We start from the raw sequence: 6,000 nt of genomic DNA, 5'->3' as shown, positions 1-6,000 counted from the left end.
GGTCCCATGTTATGAATAAAGAATTAATTCCAAAGCACTGCAGGGGTGAATACCTCAACCTGCGGTTGCTCTGTCAGCAGTGGAGAGTGACCTGAGCTGGTCCCATGCTCCAATGGCAAAGGTACAAGTCTGGCAGGCTTTGCTCATACTCATACAGCAACGCACCAACAGGACTCCACTTCTTTTCAGAGGCCATTTGGAGAGCTTGGATCGAGATGGGATGGCACACGGCCCTGCCTACTAAGATGTTCCAGGCATTAGCTGGTGTCTGCACTGCCCTCCCAGGTATGGGTGTGCTGACAAGCTGAAAACAGACCACAACAATCAGTTTTCACCATCTCAATGTGCTCCCTATCACACTCTGTGCTGATGGATTGGACTCACTTTTACAAATTGAAAAGAAATACCTCTGACCTAATTGCTAAGTCAAATTCACGAGGTGTAGCCACTGCCTCCTGTCTGCCTCAGTGGCCAGGGAAAATGGTAAAACAAGCACATTATAGAGTGTGCCTTCAGTTACATACATTCAGCAGCAGAGGAAAATTTCACCCTTCTAATTTCACTTCTTCCCCAAAACCATACAGAGAGGCTGCATTTTTTACTTCAGTCTCCATTAGTGCAGTAAAAAAATCTGTCGCTAAGCCTTCTGAATCAATATAAAAAACAACACCACGGTCTTTAAAAATATACATACTAAGACGATTGTAAAGATAAAAATGTTAGCAATACAGGGTCCACTTTCATCTAGAGGTGAATGATGTAACAAAATACATTTAAGGCTTGTAAGAATGGGATAAATGAACGAAAAACTTGTATTTAGTAGTTTTCTGGGATCCCACAAGGTCGTTGTGCAAATACCATCTTTTCACAGTGTAATCTGTAAGCTAGGCAACCCAGATCTTCTGAAAGGTGACAGTATTGGATAAGGTCTCCACTATCTACAGCCTGAGATAACCATCACAAAATAGCAGAGCTGTAGGCAGGGAGACATACCGTGATGGAGTAGGCTGAAGAGGCTGCAGAAAGGTCAGAGTCAGGCAGCTGTGGAAAGGAAAATGCTCTTTGATACCTACACACCTGCAAACTGCTCACTTACAGGGTCCATTTAATTTCTTTCTTTGTTTTAAGTTGACCTATGGGTTTAATAAATTAAAATGTAGTTAGTTAGAAAAAAATACAAATAAGAGAATTCTGAAAGAGGTTTCCCTCCATCAGCATTACGATAGAAATTAGGAAAGATAACAGACAGGTGCTGCTCTCTGTGGCTTTCTGTCCCACTCCCCACCTCAGTAGTTACGATTTTATGTCACATAAATGATTCATGGATTTAGATGCAAGAAAATGTTACCTAGATTTTAGAGTGACTATACTGTTCATATTAACATTTTTGATCTTTGTGGTTTTTTATTGTTTTATATCCTTTGCAAAAGGAAAGGAAAAACAATAATTCCTTAAAATAATAAAAGCCTTTTTTTTTTTTTTTTTTTTATGTTTTCTGTCCTGTAGGCAAATTCACATAATGATAGCATATGCAACACAAATCCCCCAGTTTAACATAAAACGTGGTGGATAAATCCACAGAAAGCATTAAACAGTACTGATATACTTTTATTCAAGTTCTAGAAATGTGTTTCCATGTGTCTAGGACAAACCAGAAAAATAGATATAAAGACTCAGTACACCTTTGTTAAAAAAAAAAAAAGTAATGAAATCCGTTAGGTATGGGAACTGAAATTAACAAATCAGTATTCCTGAAATTAATTTTTCACATTCGTAGTAGTGCAGAAAAACTAAATTTAATGCAATGTGGTAAAGAGAAATATCACTTACATACCTCCTTCTAGAGCAGGAAGTAGTGCTTACAAATATGTATGGCGTGAGAGAAAAGGAACCATTACAACACTCATTCAGCAACCCTAGGAAGACCCACTTAGAAAAAATGCTTCTCTCTAGAAATTGTCCACTTTAGCTTTTGGATTTTCAGTATTTCATGTTAGACTGCTTTAATTAGCAGAAATCGACTCAATGTCTGTTTCAGAAACACCAGATACACGCTCTTATCTGTGGTGGTGAAACCCCCACCAAGGCCTGAGGAGGTACCGCCTCACAGAGCACACTGCAGAAAGCAGATGTCCGGCAGTAGCACTGCCTCTCCATCAAAGGCATGTACAGAAAGAGTTAGTGCACCTACAACGATTCAGAATAGTGTCAAACTACCACCATATAAATGGTAGCCTGAAAGATTTGTTCCATGACGTACATACTCACCACTCGTACTCCTATGAGTCTGAATATACACCACAAATATTTGCCAACTGTCTAGACAAGCATTTGTAGTGGTATTAGCTGAGTATATTTACAGTGAGCTTGCACAAGCCACAATAGAGCCGTGAACATCAATCTAGAGAAGGCTTAAAAAATAACAGGTTTATCACATTGTGTCAGTTTCTGTCTTTTAGTAATAGAGAGGGGTCAGGCACATCAACACAAGAAAATGCTTCAAAAAAGAACAAGGAACAAAAAGGTGAAAAGATGTCTGTACGTGATGCGTTGCAATCCAATGCATTAGGATAATGACAAGTTCACATTCTGCTTGCTTCAGTTTCCTATTCCTCATTGAATTAAGTAGTTAGAAAGGATGGATGATACCTTGTGGCAGAAACAGGTGAATTAAAAGAAAGAATGAGGAAAGTAAGAAGGGCAAGGGAAACAAGAGAAGGTTGAACACCTTTTGCCAATTCACTGACCTTGGCGTATTCGGTTAGATTTTTAAAACATAATCTTTTCCTTTAAAAATGCTCTTCATTGGCTGCATGCCCGGATGAGTCAAAAAACAGACACATGGGCACTCATCAGACAGGGAGATTTAACATATTGTCATTGTTCTCGGGAAATGATTTCAGATAATGAATGTTCCAGAACAGAAAATTCTTCCTTTGGTCCAAATATTACAGAAAATATTTAGTTTAAACCAGTCTGCTAGTGTATTTTCACTATAACCCTATATCTTTGACTGTAATGATAGCAGCCAAAAATCCATGAAATAAACAATGGAGGGAAAACTAGGGCATCAATCATACTATGGAATGAAAAACGCAATCAGAGCTAATTTTAATAAATGCTCACCCAGCATTTCTGCAGTTCTGTGTTTCTTATACAGAAACTTTGACGTTGCTAAATATTCTATGCTGACTTTTTTATTTCTGAAAGAAGTAATAAATTAAGGAGCCTATTGTGCTCAGAATAGGGTTATGATCACTGTACTATATGTCAAGTCATTCTTTCAGACTCTGAGCTAAAAATATGACTGTGTGAAAATCTCTGCTACTGCTAACAACCCTGTGAAGTTCTTTGAAGTGCAGTGTGACTGTCAAATATGTCAGTTACTGAGGGAGCCTCTCCTTGGTGCTCAAGAATGAAATACTTGATTTGTGAGTCAGGAGAAGTGGAATAGAGATGTGCTGACACAGAACTGTGCAGGTTCAGTAGTCCATTCATCAGTGCTTGAGTTGGATACACAAACATCGGATGCCAAAGGTAGACCAAAGCGCCCCAGGTTGCTGCGAGCGCTGCGTGACACACAGGGATGCTTGGAGCCATTACAGAGTCCATCCATGCACTGCACCATGACCCCATTAGAGTCTTTGCAGAACAGAGGCCAAAATGCAGAGGTAGGCATTAAGGGAGTAGCATGGTGGGGCAAGTATTTGGAAAGATGAACTGGGCAAACCAAATTAAACAGACTGACCCTGTGGTTTGAGGCTTCCCACAAGCCCTTGGGTTGAATGTAGCATCTCCAGCACACCCAGTTGCAGGTTGTTTCTAGCACACCCAGTTGCAGGTTGTTTGGGGAGAGCATCTCAGAGCCTCTCCAACACCCACCCCACCCCACCCCACCCCCCGATATGTTTTCTACAGTGTAAAAGAATACAGCCTCAAATACTGGTTGTCAGGACCAGTTCCTAGTGTTATGCATTATAGGGGGTAACATCTGAACTACTTTGATTCTGAACCTGTTTTTTAGCCACTACCCAACATACTGTAAAGCCCCCACTCCAAAACCAAAAATACTAATGTCCCTCACACACAGATTTGACTATGCAAATCATTTTTTCAATATATTAGAAAAAAACTGAGCATGTGAAGAACATCATATCCTTCTCATTGTCAAATTATAACTATGCCTCCTAACCAGGGACTGCAAAATAAAATTATGTCAGAGGACTTTGACTTTGCTTCTTCTTATGTAATATAGTGCAATGCATTTTTAGTTTCCTCATCTTTAAAGTCATAAAAGAAGCTGCTGTCACTCTGCTGACAAAAACAGATTTCTCTTGTTATTCCCATTCTCAAGATTCCTCCAGGTTTGTCAAGTTGAATCTGAACTAGTTTAGAGATTGTTATTTTTTTAATGTAATGACTTAGCTCTTAAAAAGATGACACATTTATTTGAAGGAAATAAGACAGAATAACTTTCTAATCTCTTTCTAATATCTGAGCATCAAAAGCATCGCTGTATGCTTTTATTCTCCAAAGTTCAAATCTCATTAACCAGCTTCTTACATTTTTGATTTAATTTGTATATGCCTTCCCAAATTCCTCCCAACTTGTGACAGAAAGTAGCCAGAAGTGAAGATCAGCATGTGCTATACTCCTTAAAATCACTTTGACATGTTATCCACCTGGTGTACACGTGTTCGGTACATATTTTTTGTATTGTCACAAGATACTGCTACCCCCGTGAGCAGGCCCATGGTGGAAGAGATCATCAGGTTTCCTAAAGGTGAAAGATGAACTGCTGAAATCAGTTAATATGAAAATGCACACCAAGCATGTGCCAAGACAAAAAGCCATGTGATTAAAGGAGATGATGTCAACTGCCTGAATTTTATATCACAGCCTTAAGGTTGTTTAAACCAAGTATTAATATCTGGCTGTCAAAAGGGTGAATTTGCTTTATTCAAAAGTAGACACATAGCTAAGGAAAGTTGAAGGAAATCACCTGCCTGTAGAGTTAGTCAGGAATAGCATTAGTCACACCCTCAGTAATGCATGGATGTCTGTGAAAGACATAAGAAATAATCAGAGTTTTAGAAAGAGGAATCTTTGTACCAGTGTGCAGATTAACCTTATAATCTTGTAATGAGTTCTACAGATCTTTCAATGCATACGAACAATAACTTTCAAAGAATCTGTTAGAAATAATGAAGTTATGATTAAGTGCAAATAAGGAAAGCATGACAAACCTCAAGCTGAGGTGGCTGGATAGCAACTGGTATAATATCTTCTCATAGAAACGTTTTTACATGTTTAAACTAACAGGAGATTGGGATAATTGGTTTGAAATTTTCAGAGGAAATAAACTTTAATTGGAAAATATAATTTTGTGCCCAGGGGGTTTAAGTCAGAAAGTTCATTTGGCGCTCAAGCACTCCACTCCAGACAATCCATGTCCAGGAGCAGAAGTACCACGTCTGCACCTCATCCAAGCTAGCAGCCTTGTCAGCTCATTAACTCAAGCTCCGTATCACATGGACACAGCTACCTGGACCTCTGATCTGAGCAAGCCTGCCCAGACTCACATGGTACAACCTGCTCCTCCCAAACCAGGTGTGCTGCCTCCACCCTGAGCTGCCTCTGACTCAGTTGGACCAGCCTCAAGAAAACAGATGAGCCCTCACTGATGTGACTTTTAAAGGAGTCTCACATTGCCATGTATTATAAATAGTAAGACACACCTTATTAGAGCTCATTTGGAGCATTTCCTCAAACAGAAACCTTACTGCTCTTCAGTACCTGTTGCAATTCATCGATGCTGATTTTTTTTTTTTAAACTGGCATCCATTGTTGTTTTTTTTTTTTCAATATTTACAGAGGATGTAATGATCCACTACTAGTTCATTAAGTACTTGGAGTTCAATTATCTTGTTACAAACCAAACTAGGAAATCTCCAAACTCTTACCCAAGAGCTCACAGCCAGAGATTTATCATCTGGGGAT

Source organism: Athene noctua, chromosome 1 (assembly GCF_965140245.1).
Source record: "Athene noctua chromosome 1, bAthNoc1.hap1.1, whole genome shotgun sequence".
NCBI lineage: Eukaryota > Metazoa > Chordata > Aves > Strigiformes > Strigidae > Athene > Athene noctua.
This window is presented reverse-complemented; position numbering follows the sequence as displayed.